The sequence below is a fragment of the Gracilinanus agilis genome, chromosome 3 (assembly GCF_016433145.1).
Source record: "Gracilinanus agilis isolate LMUSP501 chromosome 3, AgileGrace, whole genome shotgun sequence".
Lineage (NCBI taxonomy): Eukaryota > Metazoa > Chordata > Mammalia > Didelphimorphia > Didelphidae > Gracilinanus > Gracilinanus agilis.
In genome coordinates this window covers 443,502,162-443,514,164 of record NC_058132.1, presented here as the reverse complement: position 1 = coordinate 443,514,164, position 12,003 = coordinate 443,502,162, and positions in this window count along the sequence as shown.

Genomic DNA, 12,003 nt, shown 5'->3' with positions numbered 1-12,003 from the left:
CTCTCTCTCTCTCTCTCTCTCTCTCTCTCTCTCTCTCTCTCTCTCTCTCTCTCTCTCTTTCTCTCTCTCCCCCCCTCTCTTCACTCAGTTTATAATCTTATGCTTCTAGAATTTATCTTTTTCTCTAGTTTTACTCTAGTATATACTACCTCAGTTCAATTCATCTTCTTAAATATATCTCTGATATGCAACTCACAGTTCCACTTTTGAGTCAAATATGAACCTAAAAGTTCTTATACACTCTTCTTACAATCCCCAGTTATTATATTTATAATTTTGTCAGTTATAAACGTCAAAAACTAAAATATGATGATGGAACAACTATCTTCAGACATCATTACCTTAGTCATTGCTGTGCCTTCAGAGAACTATCTAAAGTAAGAGAACAGTTTACTTAGAACCAACCAATGTTTTTCCACATTTTATGTAAAAATATTTTGTTTCATCTCAAATTAGTTTTGTCAGTTTTTCTTACACAAATGTTTTTTACTGCCTATTTCAGCAACAAAACTATTTACAAAAGGGGTAGTATCTTACATACACATTGAGCCCTAATTTCTTCTGAATTTCAGTCATATATTATCAACTCTATACTAAATATCTCTACCTAGATGATCTATACTCTTTTCAAACTCAGTATGTTCAAAATAGAAAACAAAATTTGGTATCATTTGTAATTCTCCTTAAAACTACATTATTTCTGTACAGGGCCTTACTTTCAGAAACCTGGGTTCAGAAATCTGGAATCTTCTTTGACTCTTTCTTGTACTTCATTCCACATTTCTGATGTTACCCAAATTTTTTGATTCTACCTCTACATTTCCCTCATTTGTATCCTTCTCTATTTTCATAAAGCTCTGGATGTTGTCCATGGCTTTATTTTTTTATTTATTTTTTATTTATTTATGCAATAGCCTCCTAATTGTTTTCCCTTTTTCCAATCTAGTCCTCTCCAATCCATATTCCAAATGATTGCAAAATTGAAATTACTAAAAGCAAAATATGACATGTGACTTTCCTACTTAAAAATTTTTAGTGGCTCCTTAATGCAACTTTGATAAAATGTAAAATCCATAGTATGACACTTAAGTTCTTTCACAGTCTTCATCTACCTTTTCAGTCTTATTTCATATTCTATTTCATCCATTCCTCCTTTCCACTCCTTGGTATTTGTGGTATAAGATATCCCATTTCCACTGTCACCCTCCACATTTCTGGAAAGTAATACCTTCTCACCTCTGCCTCACAGAATTCTCAAATTTTGTCAAAATGCAGCTCAGGTGCCAGTTCCTATTTAATGCCTTTCCTAACTCCAAAAAGTCTGAATGCTCTCTTATTCTTGGGATTTTTATTATTACTTCATGTATATCTATTTATCTGCATCTATGTTATATTTCCCTAGTTGATCCTTTATCCTCCCTATTTAAATATAATCTCAAGATCAGGGTAAGTTTTACTTTTGTTTTTGTATTCTCAGTAACTAGTATTGTGCTTTGCATGTAGTAGATTTTTAACTTCTTTTTTTTACATTTTAAACATTTATTAATATTCATTTTTAACCTGGTTACATGCTTCATGCCCCTACTTCCACTTCACCCCCCAATCTCCCCCCCACCCATGGTCGATGCACATTTCCACTGGTTGTAACATGTGTCCTTCTTCAGGGCCTATTTCCATACTGTTGTTAGTTGCATTGGTGTGGTTGTTTCGAGTCTACATCTCCAATCCTGTCTGGCTGAACCTATGCGTTCAAGCAGTTGTTTATCTTTTATGTTTCTTCTCCTGCAGTTCGTCCTCTGAATGTGGGTAGTGTTCTTTACCATAAATCCCTCAGAATTGTCCTGTGTCATTGCATTACTGCTGGTACAGAAGTCCATTACATTCTATTTTACCATAGTATATCAGTCTCTGTGTACAGTGTTCTTCTGGCTCTGCTCCTTTCGCTCTGCATCAATTCCTGGAGGTCTTTCTAGTTCACATGGAACTCCTCTAGTTTATTATTTCTTTGAGCACAATAGTATTCCATCACCAGCATATACCACAATTTCTTCAGCCATTCCCCAATTGAAGGACATACCCTCCTTTTCCAGTTTTTTGCCACCCCAAAAAGCACAACTATACATATTTTTATACAAGTCTGTTTATCTATGATCTCTTTGGGGTACAAACCCAACAATGGTATGGCTGGATCAAAGGACAGGCATTCATTTATAGCCCTTTGAGCATGATTCCAAATTGCCAGACAGAATGGTTGGATCATTTCACAACTCCACCAGCAATGCATTAATGTCCCTATTTTGCCACATCCCCTCCAGCATTCATTATTCTCCCCTTCTTTCATTTTAGCCAATCTGCTAGGTGTGAGGTGATACCTCAAAGTTGTTTTGATTTGCATTTCTCTAATTATTAGAGATTTAGAACACTTTCTCATGTGCTTATTGATACTTTTGATTTCTTTACCTGAAAATTGCCTATTCATTTCTCTTGCCCATTTATCAATTAGGGAATGGCTTGATTTTTTATACAATTGGTTTAACTCCTTGTATATTTGAGTAATTAGACCCCTGTCAGAGTTTTTTGTTATAAAGATTTTTTCCCAATTTGTTGTTTCCCTTCTGATTTTGACTACATTGTTTTTATTTGTACAAAAGCTTTTTAGCTTAATATAATCAAAACCATTTAATTTACATTTTGTAATTTTCTCTAACTCTTGCTTGGTTTTAAAATCTTTCCTTTCCCAGAGATCTGACAGGTATACTATTTTGTGTTCACTTAACTTAACTTAATTGGTTTTGGAGAATCATATTGTTTAATTTCCAATTGGTTTTTGATTTGCCTGTCCAGGTGCCCTTACTAATTATTATTTTTATTGCATTATGATCTGAGAAGGTTACATTTATTATATCTGCTCTTTTGCATTTGTTTGCAATGATTCTATGTCCTATTACATGGTCAATCTTTGTGAATGTACCATGTGCAGCTGAAAAGAAGGTGTATTCCTTTTTGTCCCTATTTATTTTTCTCCACATATCAATTAAATCTAATTTTTTCTAGGACTTCATTCACCTCCATTACCTCTTTCTTATTTATTTTTTGGTTTGATTTATCTAGATCTGAAAGAGGAATATTTAGATCTCCCAGTATTATGGTTTTACAATCTATTTCCTTCTTGAGCTCTGCCAGTTTCTCCTTTATGAATTTGGATGCTATACCACTTGGTGCATCTATATTGAGCAGTGTTATTTCCTCATTGTTTATACTGCCTTTAATCAGGATGTAATGACCTTTCCTGTCTTTTTTCATCATATCTATTTTTACTTTGGCTTTGTCAGACATCATAATAGCCACTCCTGCCTTCTTTTTCTCATTTGATGCCCAAAAGATTTTGCTCAAGCCCTTAACCTTAAACTTGTGTATGTCTACCTGCCTCATATGTGTTTCTTGTAGACAACATATGGTAGGATTTTGGTTTCTGATCCACTCTGCTATTTGCTTCCGTTTTATGAGCAAGTTCATCCCATTCACATTCAGAGTTACAATTATCAGTTGTGCATTCACTGACATTTTTGTATCCTCCCCTAGACCCATCCATTCTTCTTACACTATTTTCTTTTAAACCAGTGATTTGCTTTAAGCCAGTATCCCTTATCCCCTCCCTTGATTAACTTCCCTTTCTGCTCCCTCCCTTGTTATTCCCCTCTTTTTGTTTTTTAAAGGCCTAATGAATTCCCTCCCCCTTCTTCTCCCATCCCTTTTTTGACCTCCCCACTCCCCTGCTGCCTTTGGTTTATCCCTTCTGACTTTCTCAGTAGGGTTAGATAGAGTTTTTTATCTGAATGGATAATAAAGCTACTCTTCCCTCTCCGGGTTGAGTACACTGACAGTAAGGTTTGATTATTCCCTCTTAATTCTCTCTTCCTCTCCTTCTTATAATAGTATTTTTCCTGTCCCCTTCCCATGCCCTCTTTGTGTGTAATAGAATATCCTATTTTTCTTATTTACTCAGATTTTTCTTGGGGTCCCCTACTATTCCCCCCTCTTTCCTACCCCCCCATGTCATCTTAAACCATTTAGTATCCTGTCCTCTCCCTATGAATTATTCTTCTGGTTGCTATAATAGTGAATATTATAATAGTGAATAGAGTTCACTACAGAGAATTATACATAGCATTTCTCCACATAGTAATACAGATAATTAGATCTTATTTAAGCCCTTAAAGAGTCAAATTTTAAAAAAATTATGAGTTTTCTTTCTTTCCCCTCTCTTTCTTATTTACCTTTTCATGTTTCTCTTGATTTTTGTGTTTGGGTATTAAACTTTCCATTTCGTCTTGGTCTCTTTTGTGCTAAAACTTGGAAATCTTCAATTTTGTTGAATGCCCATACTTTCCCCTGGAAGTATATAGTCAGTTTCGATGGGTAGTTGATCCGTGGCTGAAGGTCCATCTCTCTTGCCTTTCTGAATATCGTGTTCCAAGCCTTGCGGTCTTTTAGAGTGGAGGCTGCCAGATTTAGTGTGATCCTGATTGGTGCTCCTTGATATTTGAATTGTCTCTTTCTGGCTTCTTGTAAGATTTTTTTCTTTTACTTGAAAGCTCTTGAATTTGGCTATTATATTCATAGGTGTTGACTTTTCTGGGTCCAGTGTAGAGGGTGATCTATGGATCCTTTCAATGTCTATATTGCCCTCTTGTTGTAGGACTTCAGGGCAATTTTGCTGAATAATTTCTTTAAGTATGGAGTCCAAGTTTCTATTAATTTCTGCTTTTTCTGGAAGACCAATGATTCTCAAATTGTCTCTTCTAGACCAGTTTTCTTGGTCTGTCACTTTCTCATTGAGATATTTCATGTTTCCTTCTATTTTATCAGTTTTTTGACTTTGTTTTATTTGTTCTTGTTTTCTTGAGAGATCATTGGCTTCTAATTGCTCAATTCTAGCCTTTAGGGACTGGTGTTCGGCTATAATCTTTTGGTTTTCCTTTTCAATCTGGTCATTTCTGGGCTTCAGTTGACTTGCCTCATTTTCCAATTGTGAAATTCTGCCGTTTAAGCTGTTATTTTCTTGCCAGATCTCTTCCATCTTCTTCAACATCTCTTTTTTGAACCCTTCAATAGCTTGTGACCAGTTTTCATTTTTTTGGGAAGGTTTGGATACTTGTTTGCCCTCCTCCGTTGTCTGAATTTTCTCTGTGTAAAAGTTTTCAAGTGTTCCAGAGTTTTTCTTGATAATCTTTTTCTTCTGGGGTTCTCTGCTTGCCATTGTTAGCCCCGCCACTTTTCAACTTTGTCTTCACACTCAGGGTCTGCCTGCACTTTTTAAGCTCCTGAGGGCTCTGGTCTCCTTGTCCTTGGGGTCAAGCCTTCTAGTACTCCACGGTCTGCCCCTCTGTCTGAGGCTCCTTCAGCTGTCTCAGGGGCTGCTTCCACAGCCCCTCTCCCATCTGCACTGGGTTCCCTCTCGAGGTCCAAGCCTGGGCTCAAGATCTTTGTCCTCTCCTAGGGCACTACCTTCACCCTCGCAGAACCTTGGGAAAATCTGTGTGCTGGAGAACTTTGTCCTCGCCTAGGGCAATTACTTCACCTGCGCAGAAGCTCGGGAAGGTCCCTGCTTTCGAGATCTTTGTCCTTGTCTAGGGCAATGCCTTCCCTGGAGCAGACGCTCTTTGGGAAAGCCCGTGAGTTAGAGATCTTTGTCCTTGCCTAGGGTGATGCCTTCACCTGAGCAGATGCTCTCGGGAAAGTCCCTGCGTTAAAGATCTTTGTCCACATCTAGGGCAATGTTTTCTCCCGCGTAGAAGCTCGGGAAAGTCCGTGTGCACCCCCCAGCCACTTGGGGTCCCATATCTTGCAGCTCTCAGGTACAAGCCCTGGGGCTGCTAGTGATTTACTGGTTGACACAATCTTGCCTTCACTCTTGTGCGTAGGCCTTGGCGCTGTGTGTGGTGTGTGTGGGGTGGGTGGAGGGGCTTCTTCCTCTCCCATTTTAGTGAGAGCTGTTTCACCCCTTTATAGAGTGAAAATGTCCCAATTCCGCGTACCTTCAATGTTGCGTCCTGTTTTGGGGTTCCTTTGTTAGTCTGGATTCATTTTTATGTCCCCTTGAGGAGTCCTGCATGCTTTGGTTAGGAGAGATCGAGCAGCTGCTCCTTACTCTGCCGCCATCTTAACCGGAAGTCCTTAACTTCTATGTAGTAGATCTTTAATAGATGTTTGTCAAATTGAAGTAAATTATTGAATTAAAGGAATGATCTGTGACATTGGGTTGATGTCTTCTGAAGGATTTATTGGAGGATATGGATAGAAGTCACACAGGATATCCAAAACATGAATAGCATGTGATCTGGACTACTGGAAGGAATAGGCATCTAAATTGTCCACCAAAATATTGAAGTAAGTATGTGGATTTTTAGAACCCCAACAAACCTTGCAATCAGAGTTCTTTATGGAAGATCAAGTGCATCACCTTATGAAAGAGATGAGTAAACAGCCTTCTATAAAGCTTTGTTTCCAGTAGGGATTCATTTGCACCTGTTAAACTATTGCAAAGAAGGAGGAGGTCTATGCATTCAAGCCAGAAGGTGTTGCTTTCTGCCAACTCCACTGTGAGGTAACAGGCTATGGGCAATTTACAGACAGGTCAGCAAGCAATTCTTTTTCCCAAGTCTCACTTAAATAACTAGTGGGAAAACAAACTTCACAATCTGTCACTTTTCCCTATTTGTCCTTGCCAAGCAGCTGTATTTACAAAAAAGCAATGGACTGATTTTTTAATAGGAGAATACTAATTGGGTAGTTTGGTGGTCTAATGATTTTTGTTCATGAAGTTCAGCAAAATGCTTAGGGCCAGAGTAGCTTTGCACCTTTTCTCCTTTTTCCCCCCTCATCCATGCCCTCCTATTATTTATTATGAGTCTTTCCAGAAATTTTTACATGTACTGTACTGACATTGATGCTGGTGAAAGCAGTAGAGATAATCAAGTGCAGACAAAGGCTCAGCCAAGAAGCTACTCATGACTTCAACAGATGTTTCTGCTTTGGGGGCCAAAGGAAATTTTATAGGATTTTTCCTCCTTTCCAGGGAAAATTGCCAGAACAGTCAAGAAATGGGAAATATATAGGCCTGCTCAAATTTCCAAGCCAGGAGGGAAATTATAAACTGGGTTTGGTAAAAGGAATTTTGAAGAAGAGGAATTCTTGAAGGCACTGTCTCTCCGTAGCTAGGTAAAATGTTCACCAAGAAAGAAGAAACTAGGAAAACTTGCTTGAATTTGGGTTTCACTATAAATCGAAAGGTCATCCTCCATTTGAAGAGAGGTGTTTGAATCTTGGAGTTAAACATTAGCCCCATTTATGAGAAAAAATAAAACTTATCTATGACTTATCCTGTGTCTATCCACCAGATTTACAGGTGTTGAAGGTCCCTAAGTTGACAGCATCTTCTCATTCATCCTGTCTCTTTCTCTCATGTGGGCTAATTAAAAGTACAAGCCCCCTGGAGAAAGACTATGTCTATATGTTGTATATTATCTAGTCTATTTGAAGGTGCTTCTGAAATATTATAGTGCAGCTTTCCTTTGAATGTTTAGTAGTGTAATTCTCAGCTATGGTAAATTATTTTTACTTAGTGTTTGGAGTTATTTTGGAATAAATTTGGAGGGAAAATGTGAAAATTCACATGAAAGAATAGCCATGTGAAACTCCTGCAAAGTGAAAATGTGAGATTGTTCCCAGCTCTAATTCTGGGCATTAAAACTTTCACTTACAGAATGAAGCCAAAAGTCTTATGGACAGAAAGGTCTTCTAAATCACTGAAGACTTGGGTTTATATAATGGTAGATGAAAAAGAACCAAGTAACACATTTGGGACAATTTTGATGTTCATTCCAAGTTCCAATAAAAAGCTTTATCAACGAAAAGCAATTAAGATGAACCTTAACTGTTTGAAGTGATTTTCTTCTCTAGCTCTTTTTTTGCATAAACTTTCTCTATTAGAATGCAAATTCCTAGAAAGCAGGAACTTTCTTATGTTATGAGGGATTTATGGTAAAGAACGCTACCCACATTCAGAGGAAGGACTGCAGGAGAGGAAACATATAAGAAAAACAACTGCTTGAACGCATGGGTTGGGGTGGACATGATTGGGGATGTGGACTCAAAACTACCACACCAATGCAACTATCAACGATTTAGAGATAGGTCTTGATCAAGGACACATGACAAAACCAGTGGAAATGTGCATCAGCCATGGGTGGGGGGATTGAGGGGGGTGAAGGGGAAAGTAGGAGCATGAATCATGTAACCATGTTAAAAATGAATATTAATAAATGTTTAAATTTAAAAAAAATTAGCACTTGACCAACATTTCTTTTTCTTTCAATTTGAAATCCTAAGAAACTCATAAGTACTTATCTACAGAAAAAGAGGGTAAGGTCACCAAAACTCATAACTAAACATGTTTTCTCACTTTAAAAAAAACACAACCAAACATTAGTTTGTTATGGATTACAAAGAAAGGCTATTTATTGCCTTGGATAAAACTGAAACACAAGTAAATGCAATTTGAAGAATATTAAGAAAAAGTAATAAATAAATGTCTTTTAAGTGACAAAATAGCACGGGTTGAATTCAAAACTATCTAACTCACTGTGGAAGGAGAGATAAAAATGTTTTGAAGTATAATTTTGACCTTTGTTAGTCTAATGGGATTCTTCAAATGACCCATACTAGATTACTACTGTAGACTGTTATAACAGCTTTGAAAAGGTAAAATAGTCCTTGCCAATCTTTTCTTTGAAGAAGAGCCATTACTAATGAAAAGCTATCCATTACAGTTGTTTTAGTCAATAAAATTTTGGCTGTTCTTAGAAAAAAATTGGAGCACTTGAGAGATGATTTTAAGTTTGACCAGAGATATAAATCAAAGAAATTCTGACTGTTCTAGGGCATTGGAAAAGCACATGGTGGGCATAAGGTGCCTGCAACACATTCCTATTTATGACTTCTGTACAAAGGCAGTGAAAGACATTACTGATACTGTGTAAGGCCAAAAAAGAGGTGAGGTCATCATGCAGGAACAATGATAACAACAGGTGGGCACTCCTATTTAATAGAACAATGATTAAAAAACACCTGAAGGGTTTTTTTTGGGGGGGGCACTGTTTTTTCAAAATGAAGTCCTCTACCTTTTAGGATTTTTCTTTAGGAAAGAAACCAAGTATAAAACATGAGTGAGGAGCTGCATGGAACAGGATTATAATATGTATTGGGGGGAGAGAGAGCATTATGTTTAGGACATTAAGAATTATTCACGGGGCAGCTGGGTAGCTCAGTGGAGTGAGAGTCAGGCCTAGAGACAGGAGGTCCTAGGTTCAAACCCAGCCTCAGACACTTCCCAGCTGTGTGACCCTGGGCAAGTCACTTGACCCCCATTGCCCACCCTTACCACTCTTCCACCTATGAGACAATACCCCGAAGTACAAGGGTTTAAAAAAATAAAGAATTATTCACAGAAAAAAAAGAATTATTCACAGTATTACAATAAACCAAGCTGGAAATGAATAAGAATTAGGTTAGAACACATTACTAAAACAAATGTTAACAATGCAAAAGCCTTTTAAGAGCTTCCTTAATAAAATGCAATGAAAATTTAGATTCAGGTATCACTTTTTGCATATGCTAGCTGTTTGACTGGGCATTTCACTTAAACACTCAGTGCTTTAAAGGAACGCTTTGAGATATAAAGATGCCAATCTGCTTTGAGAGAAGACCAGGGATTTTTCTATACTAATGAAATCACAAGTTCAGCCTTTATCTCATTTTTCCTTATTACAAAGTTACTGAGAAACTCTAGCTTTCTCATTCTTTTTTCCTATGTTAAGGATCTACTGAATTTTTGTCTTCTTAATATCTTACAATGTTAACTTAGATAGGATTAGATAAGGAAACTGAGACTCAGGGACTTTATATGATGTTTATGTGATCACTTTGATAGTTGCAGAATGAGAGCTAGAATTCAAATATCATAATTCCCCTATTTTTTTAAATTTTATTTTAAACTCAACTTCTGTGTATTGACTTATAGGTGGAAGAGTGGTAAGTGTAGGCAATGGGGGTCAAGTGACTTGCCCAGGGTCACACAGCTGGGAAGTGTCTGAGGCCGGATTTGAACCTAGGACCTCCCTTCCCTAGGCCTGGCCCTCAATCCACTGAGCTACCCATCTGCCCCCATAACTCCCAAATTTAATGTTGTTTTCACACTGATTTTTAGCTGAACCTCAATCCTACACCTACAAGGATGTCCACTCTATATCCAGTAATGAGCTGATGGATTTTAACAGTAGGGCAATACGTACCTACAAAGAAAGGAAAAATATCAAAGGAAAGTGATGATATATATGTACTTCCAAGTTCTGTTTATCCTTAATGAAAGTAAGTGCAGGTGGTTATCTGGTGATGTGGGAAACCAATGAGAATAAATGTGGTCCTTGGGACCTAATTCTCAAAGGAAATTAATTCCATTGAATAATTTAGCCATACTTTTCCTTTTTCTACTGAAAGAATTATAGCCCTAAAAATTAGGATCTGACCTATGAGCTCTTTTTAAACTTCAGTGAAAGCATTTACTTGAAAAACTTACTCAAATGCCATCCCCCCTTACCCAGGTGAAATTTTTCAGAAGAATATTATGTTTGTCATTTAGAGGAGCAGTTTCCATCACCTGTTGCTCTGCAAATGTGCTGCAAAAGAGATAGGTTATGATCCCTAAACTTTACAGTTGTCTAAAGGGGGAGCAGAACAGGCTACAGTGCCGAAAACTGGAGTATTTCAGCAACACAAGAATTGTGTTTTACAATAGAACACTATTAATACCTAGGGACTGCCCCATCCAACTGAAACATCTGGCCTTCAGTGTGTGTGTCTGGATTTCTTTACATTTCATTTCTGTCTCTAAATCTGCCTCTCTTCTCCCCCTTTACCCTCAACTACCCCAAATTCCTGCCTTTTCAATCTTGATGCTGGCAAAAGTGAAGGAAGTGATGGCAATGAAATCTCTGAACTACATTCATTGGCTGGGGTGGAGCCAGCAGAACATTTTGTCAGGTGCCCCCTTCTGACCCTAATGTGACTGTAATCTTGATCAAAAGAGATGTTACTCTCTTGGGAGCAGAGATAATGTAGTCTTATTTCTGACTCAAAGCATCTTCTTCCCTAAGGCTGCCAATTCAGCTGTGGTCTGTATACATAACCCTCCAGAGATGGAGCAGAAACCACCAAACTCTTTTCTCTTGGAGTTTCTCATAAGATGCAAATATTGGCGGGAGAACAGAACTTAAGTAGCTGTTTCCAGCAATTTACAGCTCTTCCAAATATGAGAAGAAAAATTCATAGAGACTTTTTAACCCAGTAGGGTTTTCAGCTGAGCATGTTAGAGAATTTTCCATTGTTTCTGACTGCATAACAATTTTGTGACTAAATGAATGCTTTAGCATCTGAAACCTTTTGGGACCACTAAATTCATTTTGAGATGACAAGTTTCCCTTGTGTTAAACACCACCATATACCGTTTATTGTAAAACTTTAAAATGTCCTCCCAAATTAATATCTGATTTAAAAAGAAGTATATTTCTTTTAATAAGTGGCACCAGTGAGTCAAACTAAACATAAATACATTTTAATCATAAATCTTTCTTAGAATTAGAACTATGGAAACTATTAAAAAACTGGGCAATTTGAAAAGAAAAAATAGATATTAATTTTATCTCAAACATAAATATCTCAAATTGGACAATGGGCATAATGATGAATATAATATACCCACTTTCCCCATTCTAAGCTCTTTTTGTTTGGCAATGAAAGATTGATTATCAGGGGACTTTATGTTTTCATATATATTTGTGTTGCTTTATTTTAGCTGCATAGAGAGTAGTTGGTAAATTAGTAATGATGATGAAAGTAGTGAAGATGATTAAAGAGAAAAGAATAACTCAATGCAAATTTTGATAG